The sequence below is a fragment of the Hemitrygon akajei genome, chromosome 8 (assembly GCF_048418815.1).
Source record: "Hemitrygon akajei chromosome 8, sHemAka1.3, whole genome shotgun sequence".
NCBI lineage: Eukaryota > Metazoa > Chordata > Chondrichthyes > Myliobatiformes > Dasyatidae > Hemitrygon > Hemitrygon akajei.
In genome coordinates this window covers 66,033,519-66,046,492 of record NC_133131.1, presented here as the reverse complement: position 1 = coordinate 66,046,492, position 12,974 = coordinate 66,033,519, and the positions used below count along the sequence as shown (strand labels likewise).

The 12,974-nt window shown below is 43.9% G+C and overlaps 1 non-coding gene across 1 annotated transcript; it reads right to left on the bottom strand.

The window, feature by feature from the left end:
- Positions 1-7,970: 7,970 nt before the first annotated feature.
- Positions 7,971-8,044, bottom strand: trnat-agu (transfer RNA threonine (anticodon AGU)). The gene has a single exon. It is a non-coding gene; the product is annotated as a tRNA-Thr (tRNA).
- Between the last annotated feature and the right edge of the window lie 4,930 nt (positions 8,045-12,974).

Below are 12,974 nucleotides of genomic sequence, written 5' to 3'. Positions count from 1 at the left end.
CACGAAATCCTTTGCCAAGCATTCATCTGCCAATCCAGCGAAAGACCTTTCCCGTTGACTGCCGCCCGCCACCGTAAAGCAGAGTATACACCAGTCTCTGATGTTCCTCTGGTACTGAAATCTTGCTTTGAGGCTTTCAATTTCATTTTCCAGAGAAGTTACATTAGCAAGAAGGAGGGTAGCCAACTACTTCTTCTGCAGCATTTTCCTAGTCACATACTAAGGAGTATTTTCGTATTCTACCAACGTGGACTACGACCTCTGGCTGCTCCCCATCCACCTGAAGCACGTTATGGACTCAGTCTGAGTTGTCGGTGACTCTGGAAACTAAGTGGCAACATAGCATCCGAGCATCATGTTCTCGTCCACCGAACCTCCTGTCATTTCTGAAGCAATGAATCCCACATCATTATCGCTCTCACCCTTTCCCTTTTGTCACAGATTCATACTGTGTGCCAGACACCTGTCTGCTCTGGCTGTCCTGCGCTTGGTACGACCGTAGGGGTACATTGCCTTGACTGCCTACTTCCCTTCACTGTTCTGACGGTCAGGCGTTTGTCGGTCTCCTGCACTTTTGGTGTACCTATTTCCCTGTATCACTTGTCAATCAACCCCTTTTCCTCCTGATCGATCCGGAGTTCATCCTGCTCCATCTCCAGTTCTCAAACATCGTCTGTAAAAAGCGCAGTTGTAGTCTAGGACACTTGATGTTTCCTTGTCTTTTCACTTGGGATAGGAGCGGCACTGTCCAGACTTTGTGTCCGACTTCTCTAACTGTGACATCATAAGGACACAGAACTGACTCTTACCTTAGCTGCCTTATTCGCCTTCTGAAAGTTCTAGAACAAGGCCTCGTCTCCGAACTCACAATTTTCTCGCTGCCACAATGGTCGTTCCGCTGAAATCACATAAAACTACACACTGGTTCTCGTCCATAGGACCATAAGACATAGGAGAGGAATTAACCATTCAGTCCATCGAGCTGCTCTGTCATTGCATCACGTATTCCAATTGGAATTCCTCATTCCAATCAACCTCATACAATTGCCTTCTCAGAATATCCTTTGATGCCCTGACCGATCAGGATACTAACAATTTCCACCTTAAATATACCCAAAGGCTAGGACTCCACCATTTTCTGTGTCAGAGCATTCCACAGATTCACCACTGTCTGGCCGAAAACGTTCCTCCTTACCTCTGTTGGAAATATTTGTCTCTCAATTTGACAATTTGAGGCTGTGCCCTCCAGCTCTGAATACCCTACCATAGGAAAAATCTTCTCCAGATCCACCCTATCTCGTCTTTTCAGCATTCGATAGATTTCAATGAGACACTTCCCCCGGCATTCTTCCAAATTCCAGTGCTTATAGACCGAAAGCTGCCAAACGCTCCTCATATGTTGACCCTCTCCTTCACGGAATCAATCCCGTGAACATCCTTTGTTTTCTCTCCAATGACAACACATTCCTTCTGAGTTATGGGGCCCAAACCCGTTCACAATACTCTACGTGCGGCCTGAATAGTGTCTTATAAAGGTCGGCACCATCTCCTTTCTTTTACACTTACTTCAGTGGTTGGTAAGCTGATGGAAAAGATCCTGAGAGGCAGGGTTTATGAACATTTGGAGAGGCATAATAAGATTAGGAATAGTCAGCATGGCTTTGTCAAAGGCAGGTCATGCCTTACGAACCTGATTGAAATTTTTGAGGATGTGACTAAACACACTGAGGAATGTAGAGCAGTAGATGTAGTGTATATGGATTTCAGCAAGGCACTTGACAAAATACCGCAATGTAAGGCTTATTGAGGTAGTGAGGAGGCATGGGATCCAAGGGGATCTTGCTTTGAGGATCCAGAATCGGCTTGCTCATAGAAGGCAAAGAGTGGCTGTAGACGGGCCATATTCTGCATGGAGGTTGGTGACTAGTGGTGTGCCTCAGGGTTCTGTTTTGGGATCCCTTTGTGAATTTTATAAATGACCTGGATGAGGAAGTGGAAGGATGGTTAGTAAAATTTTCTGATGACACAAAGGTTGGAGGTGCTGGTGATAGTGTGGAGGGCTGTCAAAGGTTATAGCAGGACATCGATAGGATACAAAACTGGGCTGGGAAGTGGCAAATGGAGTTCAAACCTGATAAGTGTGAGGTAGTTCATTTTGGTGGGTTAAATATGATGGCAGAATGTGGTATAATGACAATATTCTTGGCAATGTGGAGGACCAGAGGGATCTTGGTGTCCAAGTCCATAGGACACTCAAATCAATTGCGCTGGTTGACTTTGTGATCAAGAAGGCATGCGGTGCATTGGCCTTCATCAATCATCGGATTGAGTTTAAGATGCGAGAGGTAAAGTTGCAGTTATATAGGTCCTGGTCAGACCCAACTTAGACTAATGTGCTAGTTCTGGTCACCACACTACAGGAAGTTTATGGAAACTATAGAAAAGGTGCATTGGAGATTTACAAGTATGTTGCCCGGATAGCGGAGCATGCCTTATAAGAATAGATTGAGTGAACTTGGCCTTTACTCCTTGGACTGCCGGAGGATGAGAGGTGACTTGATAGAAGTATACACGATGATGAGAGGCATTGATCGTGTGGATAGCCACAGGCTTTTTCCCGGGGCTTAAATGGCTAACACGAGAGGGTACAGTTTTAATTTGCTTGGAAATACGTACAGAAAAGATGTCAGGGGTAAGCTTTTTACGCAGAGAGTGCTGAGTTCGTGGAATGGGCTGCCGGCGACGGTGGATCTGATAGTGTCTTTTAAGAGACTCCTGGACAGGTACATGGAGCTTAGAAAAATAGAGGGCTATGGGTAGCCTTAGTTAATTTCTAAGTCAGTACATGTCTGGCACAACATTATTGGCCGAAGGCCGTGTATTGTGCTGTAGGGTTTCTATGTTTCTATATTCTACTCCCCTTGAAATATATGGCAATATTACATTTGCTTCCTTTACCACAGACTCAAACCATAAAATAACCTTCTGGGTGTCTTATCGGAGGACTCCTAAATCCTCTGCACCTCTAATGTTTGAACCTTCTTCCCATTTAGATGATAGCCCGTACTATTGTTCCTTTTACCAAAAAGCATTATCAAACATTTCCCAATACTATTTTCCATCTGACACTTTTTTGTCCATTCTTCCAATTTGTCTAAGTCCTGCTGCAATCACATTGCATCCTCAGAACTACCTACCCTACATCTATCTTTGTATCATCTTCAAAATTTGTCACAAAGCCATCAATTCCATTATCCAAATCATTGTACAAACAATCTAAAAAGTAGCGTTCGCAATACTGACCCCTGAGGAACATCACTAGTCACTAGCAGCCATCCGGAAAAGGCCCCTTTTATTCCTACTCACTGCCTCCTGCCTGTCAGCCATTCCTCTATCCATGCCAGTATCTTTTCTGTAACACCACAGGATTTCATCTTATTGAACAGCCTCATGCTTGGCACGTTATCAAATGCCTTTTGAAAATCCAAGTAGATGACATCCATGGCGTCTCCTTTGTCCACACTGCTTGTTAAATCCTCGACAAACTGTAACAGATTTGTTAGGCAAGATCTCCCTTCACAGAAACAATGATAAATTCGACTAATTTTATCATAAAGTACTCCGAAACCTCATCCCTAATAACAGACTCCAACAGTTTCCTAACCACTGAGGTTAGGCTAACTAGCTATAATTTCCTTTCTTTTCCCTTCCTCCATTCGTAAAGTGTGAAGTGACATTTGCAATCTTCCAGTCCTCCAGGGCTATAACAGAATCAAGTGATTCTTGAAAGATCATAACTATCTCTTCAGCAACCTCACTTGGACTAGTCTAACGAGCTCAGGCGACTTTACCTCCTTCAAACCTTTGATTTTGCCTTGGACATTTACCTTTGTAATAGCAATGGCACTCACGTCTGATCCCTGACATTCACGGACCTCTGGCACAGTGCTAGTGTCTTCCACAGTTAGGACAGATGCAAGTACCCATTAGTTTTGTTATCCTGCTTTATACTGTTGGCTGGTTTGCCCTCGTATATTTTCTTTTCCTTTCCTATAACATTTTTAGTTGCCATTTGAAGGATTTTAAAAGTTTCTTAATCATCCAACTGACAACCCTCTCAGTTTTTCTACCTTGTATTGTCACGGTCCAGTCCGCATTGTGGTTCACGTTCCGGTCCGTGGATCCCGTATTCCGGCAATTCCTCTTTCCTTGTTCCGTTTGGTGCCTTAATTAAGGCACCTGATTCTCGTTTAGGGTTGGCAAACACAAATAGTTCTGGGGTCCAGTGATTCCTTGCTGACCGTCCTCATCAGTAACCCCGCCAGAACACACATCCAGCAGTTTAGCTCTGTGTTCTGTATCCTGTGTCCAAGAAGAGTCCCGGCTCTGTCTTGTATCCAAGAAGAGTCCCGGTTCTCTGTCTTGTGTCCAAGGAAGGGACCCGGCTCTGCGTCCTATATCCAAGGAAGAGTCCCTGCTCCGAGTCCTGTGTTCAAAAAGTGCCCCAATCAAGTTCAAGCCACGTCTGAGTCCTAGTCAAGAGCCAAATCTAGACCCAGTTACCGAGTCCCTGCCAAGATCCGGGTTCAGAGTCATGACCTGTGTTCTCTGTCAAGTTCAAGTCCAAGTCCAGGTTTTCCGATTTGTCATTCTACGTCTACTTTCATGTTGTCATTTTGTCCTCGCTCCTTGGCTTCCCTAGCATTCTTAATAAAGATAGTCCAGTTCCTACTACTGCACTGTCTGTGTCTTGCATTTCGGTCCGCTATCATCGCCTCTTATGACATATCTCCCCCCCCCCCCTTACGTTTTATGCCATCCTTAACTTCCTCTGTCAGCCACGAATGTCTACCCCTGCCATCTGAGAACTTCTTCCTATGTAAGAAATATCTATCTTGTGCCTTGTGAACTATCCCAGAAAATTCAGTAATCTGTGCTCTGATGTCATCCCCACCAGTTTCCTTCTCCAGTCGATCTGGGCAGATCTCATATCTCCGTGATTTCCTTTATTCCATTGTGATACTGATACATGTGATTTACGCTTCTCCCTTTCAAAATTTGCAGTATGGATTCAATCACATTAAGATCACTTTCTCCTAAGGGTCCTTTACACTAAGCTCCCTATTAAGTTCTGGGTTATTACACAATATCCTATCTAATGTAGCCTTTCTCTGAGTAGGCTCAAGCACAAGCTATTCTACAAAGCCATCTTGTAGATATTCTACAAATTTCCCCTCTTGCAGTCTGACACGAACCTGATTTTCCGAATCTCCTTTCACACTGAAGTCTTCCTTTACAATTGTGTCATTACCTTCATTACATCGATTTTTCCAGCTCCCGATGGAATCTCAGCCCCACATCATGGCTACTATTTGGGGGCCTGTATGTGATTCTACTCTGAAATTTTACCCTTGCAGTTTCTTAACTCCACCCACAAAGATTTAACATTGCCTGACATTGTCACCTCTTTCTAAAGGTGTAATTCCATCTCTTACCAATAGAGCCACACCACTGCCTATGTTTTCCTGCCTGTCTTTTCGACCCAAAGAATATCCTTTGATATTAAGCCTTCTTTCAACCGCGACCCAGTGATGTCCACAACGACATACTGACCAATGTCTGTGTCTCAAGTTCATCTACCTTATTCCAAATGCTATGCGCATTAAATACAGCAGCTTCAGTCGTACGTTCTTCACCTTTTTGAATTTTACCTCTGTGGTGCAATTTAACTAGTTGCTCTGTCTGCATTTGTACCCAATCATTGGCTTACATTCATGCTACATTCAGTATCTATTTGTAAACCTGCTGACTCATCCTCAGTTCTGCCATAATTACCGCCCAGCGCCATATTAGTTTAACTGCTACCAATATAGGCGTTTCAATATGCAACGTCTGGATGAGAAATCTGGGATTGCCTCATTTGAGTAAAAATCTTGCACGTCTTGGTGTAAGTGGAAAAATAACGCTTAATTTGAGGAAGTAGGTAGATTTTGCTCTACGCATCCGCTGGAAAGGTGAGCATATAATATCCCATCTTCACACTGTAAACACTCACGGAAATTAGCGTCTTTGCAATGACTTCTGGAAAACCATTGTCTGCCATCCGGCAGTGTGAAGAGACAACCACCGTTGTCTCCGGTCTGCTTTGAAGATATATTGGATGGATTGGAAAAAGGAAAGTGCATCAAGCTTCAAGCAGGTAATTCTGAGATGCTTCAAAGTATACACTGATTGTTTAAAACTTTCAAGGTAAACTTGGTCAAGCAATTCAAGTCATTATTGCTGTGATAGTATGCAAACGTGGTAATATGGCCGAGCGGTGGATTAAGGTTCTAGTTTCCAAGGAGACGAGGTTTCCAATCCCACAACTGCCATCGTGAGGAAAAAAACGCGTTAAGGAGAAGGTGGGAGTGGAGGATGCTATCACGTATTTGCTGCACAAATCACTCTCTCACCTAGATGGGGTCAGTTGTGCTGTGAGGATTACATTCCTTGACTTCTCTAGTGCCTTTAACACCATCCAGCCCAAGATCTTAAGGCACAAACTAACGGAGATGGGAGTAGACTCTCACATGGTGGATTGGATAGTGGACTACTTGACAGATAGACCTCAGTATGTGCGGTTGGGAGACTGTAGGTCTGACACGGTGGTCAGCAGCACAGGAGCGCCGCAGGGGACCGTGCTCTCTCCGGTCCTGTTCACCCTGTACACATCAGACTTCCAATATAACTCGGAGTCCTGCCATGTGCAGAAGTTCGCTGACGACACGGCCATAGTGGGGTGTGTCAGGAATGGACAGGAGGAGGAGTATAGGAAACTGATACAGGACTTTGTGATATGGTGCAACTCAAACTACCTGCGTCTCAATATCACCAAGACCAAGGAGATGGTGGTGGACTTTAGGAGATCTAGGCCTCATATGGAGCCAGTGATCATTAATGGAGAATGTGTGGAGCAGGTTAAGACCTACAAGTATCTGGGAGTACAGTTAGACGAGAAGCTAGACTGGACTGCCAACACAGATGCCTTGTGCAGGAAGGCACAGAGTCGACTGTACTTCCTTAGAAGGTTGGCGTCATTCAATGTCTGTAGTGAGATGCTGAAGATGTTCTATAGGTCAGTTGTGGAGAGCGCCCTCTTCTTTGTGGTGGCGTGTTGGGGAGGCAGCATTAAGAAGAGGGACGCCTCACGTCTTAATAAGCTGGTAAGGAAGGCGGGCTCTGTCGTGGGCAAAGTACTGGAGAGTATAACATCGGTAGCTGAGCGAAGGGCGCTGAGTAGGCTACGGTCAATTATGGAAAAGCCTGAACATCCTCTACATAGCACCATCCAGAGACAGAGAAGCAGTTTCAGCGACAGGTTGCTATCGATGCAATGCTCCTCAGACAGGATGAAGAGGTCAATACTCCCCAATGCCATTAGGCTTTACAATTCAACCGCCAGGAGTAAGATATGTTAAAGTGCCGGGGTTGATTGTATTTAATGTATTTAAGTAAACTACTTAAGAACTTTTTAAAAGATATTATTAATGCTTTTTGAGAGAGTGATTTAGATGCATATCATATTTTTACTGAGTTAAGTATTGTATGTAATTAGTTTTGCTACAAGTGTATGGGACATTGGAAAAAAATGTTGAATTTCCCCATGTGGATGAATAAAGTATCTATCTATCTATCTATCTATCTATCTATCTATCTATCTATCTATCTATCTATCTATCTATCTATCTATCTATCTATCTATCTATCTATCTATCTATCTATCTATCTATCTATCTTTTCCCACAAGGATTAAAGTGCATTTTGCAGAAGAAAATGTGAAATGCATAAATAGTCATGGGATCCAGCATTGGAAATTATGTCAGTGTCAACAATATCACAGTGAAGCTGCAGAACACTCCAGGTTGGGTGGAGGATGCTGTGGACGTGTGGGGCTCGCGGTTTATTGTAAGATGTCCTCCATAAAGTAAAGGCTCCGCTGGGAGTTGAACCCAGGATCTCCTGTTTACTAGACAGGCGCTTTGACCAGTTAAGCCACGGAGCCCTCGCGCGATCCAACAGCTGGAATAATGAACTTTTACTTGTATGAACTTATCTTCTTCGTCTGCTAGCGAGAGAAATGCTTGAGCTGCAGATTACATAGATGAGATAAAACAATATAGACCGTATGTAGAGACTTACCCATTAGTCTGTGTGTATAATAAAAGTTCCTACTCTCACCACAGCTCACTCGCTTTCAGGACGTAGCTCCAATTCAGACACTCATCCGGAAAGCAGTAGAGGATCCATCAGTTCTGAAGCTTCATGATCTGTATGGAAGGACTGTCAATGCCTAGATCATGCCTGATGAATGCCCCGTGATGACAGCTCCCCCTCGCCTTTTCCTGAAGGCAACAGTTATCCACTTTGTCACGTGTTAGCTTATGAGCTGCAACACGTTTTGGATCAACGCGTTAGGAGAGTTTCACGCAATACCGTATTCGTAGCGGCTCTTTAAGCAAGATGGGTAAAAGTTATACTGGTAATTTGAGTTTAAATCCCAACCCTGGAATCTGGTGAAGGTCCATTCAAGAGTTAGACTTGAAGCCATTTAAACAATGAAGGACATAAGCTTAAGAAAGAGTTGTACTAGCCATATTACAAAGACATTAAAAAATCCGTGGCGTATCGATTAGTTCGGTATTTTTCTATAGAATAGCTAACAGGGAATGCTTGTCTAAAGTAACTTCGTACGTCTGGAACACCCTATTTAATATGCCACACAAAGATGTGCTTCAGGAGGTTCATTAAATCGGTTTTATTGCGTGCACTTGATTGAAAGACAGAACAGGAGGAAGTGGGAGTTGAAGGTTTGGGGAGTTTGGACCAACCGGCTAATCTGAACAATTTTGTTCAGTATTTTCAGCAGAATGAAGGAAAACCAGCAGAGTCCATTCTGCAGATGACACTCAGTCAATGCCGGGTTCCCTTTACTCCGCGATGACAGTTCTCCCTCGCCTTTTTCTGAAGGCAAGACGCAGTTATCCACTTCGTCACGTGTTAACTTATGAGTTTCAACACGTTTTGGATCAACGTGTTAAGAGAGTTTCATGCAATGCTGTATTCGTAGTGGTTCTTCAAGCAAGATGAGTAAAAAAAATATACTGGTAGTTTGAGAATGAATCCCAACCCTGGAATCTGGTGAAGGTCCATTCAAGAGTTCGACTTGTAGCCATTTAAATAATGAAGGACATAGACTTAAGAAATAGTTGTACTAACCATATTAAAAAGACATTTAAAAATCCTTGGCATTTCGATCTGTTCGGTATTTTTCTATAGAATAGCTAAGAGCGAATGTTTGGGTACAGAAACTTCGTACTTCTGGAACACCCTATTTAATGTGCGATAAAAGATGTTCGTAAGGAGGTTCAATAAATCGGTTTTATTGTGTACACTAGATTGAAAGAGAGAACAGGAGGAAGTGAGAGTTGAAGGTTTGGGGAGCTTGGACCAACAGGCTAATCTGAGAAAGTTGGTTAAGTATTTTCAACAGAATGAAGGAAGGACCAGCAGAGTCCAATTTTACAGATGACACTCAGCTAGCTTCAATGTGTGCAGGGAGGATAGCGCTGGAAACATCAAGAGGAAATACATCAGGTGAAATGAAAAGTGTTGCCCACAGGTGGGTTAGAACGCACCCCATGTGGGAAACGTGTAGCATTATTCATTGGGTGAGAGATTGAATGGTAAGACTTACAGGCTCACAAATATGGGATCACTTCTTGATATATCAGTAAGTGTCAGTGCAAAAGTTCTGAATTTATCAACAGTTCCTTGAGTCCGAAGTAGTTATTGCAGGCATGACCAAACCAGCTGATCAATCTCAACCTTGTATGACGTCTCGTCGTCATCTGAGATCCTGCCATCAACATAAATGTATATATGGTATTTTGAGGCACACAGTTGTGCATGTAGAGAGTATAGCAAGAGGCTAAACACACATCCTTGAGGTGCAACAGTGTTGATTGTCAACAAGGAGAAGATTTATTAGCACGTGAACCACGTGGATTTCCGCATGAATTTCGGTTTCACCCACAGTCCTAAGACGTACCGGTTAGTAGGGGAATTGGTCATTGTAAAATCTTCCGTGATTAAGCTAGTTTTAGGTGGGTGGGTTGCTGGCAGTATGGCCGGTGGTCTGGTAGGACCCGTTCTGTGCTATATCTCTAAAACAATAACATTTATAAAACTTTTGCTGCAGTCCTCAGTCTATCTCTGTATTCTGGGAGTTGAAGCTGAAGTCCAGGCGTGGCATTGGGCAGTAAATGGTTTTGATGATGATGCAACGTCCAGAGCGTTGGCTGCTCTGCCTCGGCAGGTAACAGATAGTCAGAGACACCCTCAAACTGGCCAGGTTGAAGACCACTGGGATGATCGTGAAGGCATCAGGGAGCGCAATCTTGTGACCGTTGATCACATTGCTCAGCTTCTTCAATGCCCGCATGACACTTGCCAAGTTTGGAATGTACTCCACTACGAGCATGATGACACAACAGAATGGGCGGAACATGATCGTCAGCTGTTCCACGTCCGATAAGTAGGTCTGGAACAGAGGTGACACATCTGAGCACCGTGATGAGTTAATCATGAACCAAGCCCCCGTGCCTCTGCCTTTAGAACCACAGAACATTACAGCACAGAAACAGCCCCTTTGGCCCTTTTTGTCTCTGCCGAACCGTTTTTCTGCCTCGTCACACTGACCTGCACCTGGCCCGTATCATTCCATATACCTCTCATCCATGTACCTGTCCAAGTTTTTCTTAAGTGTTAGAAGCAAGCCCGCATATACCACTTCATCTGGCAGTTCATTCCACACTCCCACCACTCTCTGTGTGAAGAAGCCCCCGCCCACTAATGCTCCCCTTAACCTTTTTAACCTATATCCTCTTGTATTCTTTTCTTCCCTAGCCTCAGTGCAAAAAGCCTGCTTGCATTCACTCTATCTACACCCATCATTATTTTATATACCTTTAACAAGTCTGTCTTCATTCTTCTACACTCCAGGGAATAAAGTCTTAACCTATTCAACCTTTCTTTGTAACTCAGTTTCTCAAGTCCTGGCAACATCCTTGTAAACCTTCTCTGCACTCTTTCAACCTTATTAATATCCTTCCTGTAAATCAGTAACCAAAACTGCACACAACACTCCAAATTCGGCCTCACCAATGCCTTATACAACTTCACCATAGCCTTATACAACTTCACCATACCATACCAACTCTTATACACAATACTTTGATTTAGAAAGGCCAATGTATCAAAAACTCTCTTTACTACCCTATCTACCTGTAACGACACTTTTAGGGAATTTTGTATCTGTATTCCTAGATTCCTCTGTTCTACTTCACTCCTCAGTGCCCTACCATTTACCTTGCATGTTCTACCTTGTTTTTTCCTTCCAAAGTGCAATACCTCACACGTGTCTGTATTAAACTCCATCTGCCATTTCCAGCCCATTTTTACAGCTGGTCCAGATCCCTCTGCAAGCTTTGAAAACCTTCCTCACTGTCCATTACACCTCCAATCTTTGTATCATCAGCAAATTTGCTGATCCAATTTACCAAATTATCATCCAGATCATTGATATAGATGACAAATAACAATGGACCCAGCACTGATCCCTGTGGCACACCACTAGTCACAGGCCTCCACTCAGAGAAGCAATCCTCCACTACCATTCTCTGACTTCTCCCATTGAGCCAATGTCTAATCCAATCCACTACCTCTCCATGTACACCTTCCTGGCTAACCTCCCATGCGGGACCTTGTCAAAGGCCTTACTGAAGTCTTGATCCTTTACCTTACTCTGCCGGCTTGTCCATACAATACAGGACGAAATACAGAGCTGGGGTCCCTAAGGCAGTTCGATGTTGTTTACAACTTCACGCTGGCAACTGCTGCGACGACACTGGTGCCAAGCTGAATCGGCGCCTGTGCTTCCCTTGGACTACGTCATGTGACGTGAAGTGGGGTAACCCGCTGCATGGGCAACTGCCGGTTCTTCAAATCTTCTGGTCCAGGCTTGCGCCCTGGAGAGGACACAGTCCACCATAGGCGCAAACCCATGATCTCCCGGTATCGCCGGCTGCCTATTCTCCTGGCTACTGTTCGTAGGCATCTATACGTATGTTCCTTCAGTGCGTTTTTACAATTGCATTTTCTTCACTCTACCCAGAAGGATTCTTCACCTTCAGATCTTATATTAGTTCTTCCTAAGGATTTGATTTAATCCATTACCAGCTGAGCCGGTCCACCCATCTGCCTACTTATAACTTATTTCGTTATAACGTGTTAAGCTTCCAAGTAACATCACCCTTCAGCCACGATTCAGCGATGCCCACAACGTTATACCTGTCAACATCTACCTGCGCTACAATATCATCTATCAGATTCGTATTTTGCATGCATTCAAATATAACACCTTCACTGCTCCATTTTGATTTTGGCCCCTGTTACACTGTAATCCATCCCTCTGACAGCAATTTTGCCAAATAATCTGCCTGTCCTTCCTTACAGCTTCGCTGCACACTACATCCAGTTGTGTACAAAACAGCTGCATAATCAGCCCTGTTACTCCAGTTCCCATCATCCTGCCAGATAAGTTTCAACCCAGCTCTATCAATCCTGCCCGCAAATATATTGATTTCCTTCGGGTTCAGATGTAACCCATCCTTTTAGTACAGTTCCTACTTTCCCCATTAGAGATCTCAATGATCTAGAAATCTGAATACCTGCGCTTTGCACCAAATCGTCAGCCACGCGTTTAGCTGTCAAATCATCCTATTCTTACCCTCACTTGCTCGTAGCGCGGGCAGCAATCCTGAGATTCTTGCGGAAGAGGTCTCGCTTTGTATCCTTCTTATTAACTCCGTATGTTATCTCTTGAGTACCTCCTCTCTTTTCGAACCATCAGCTGTTGACACGTATATCGCTTT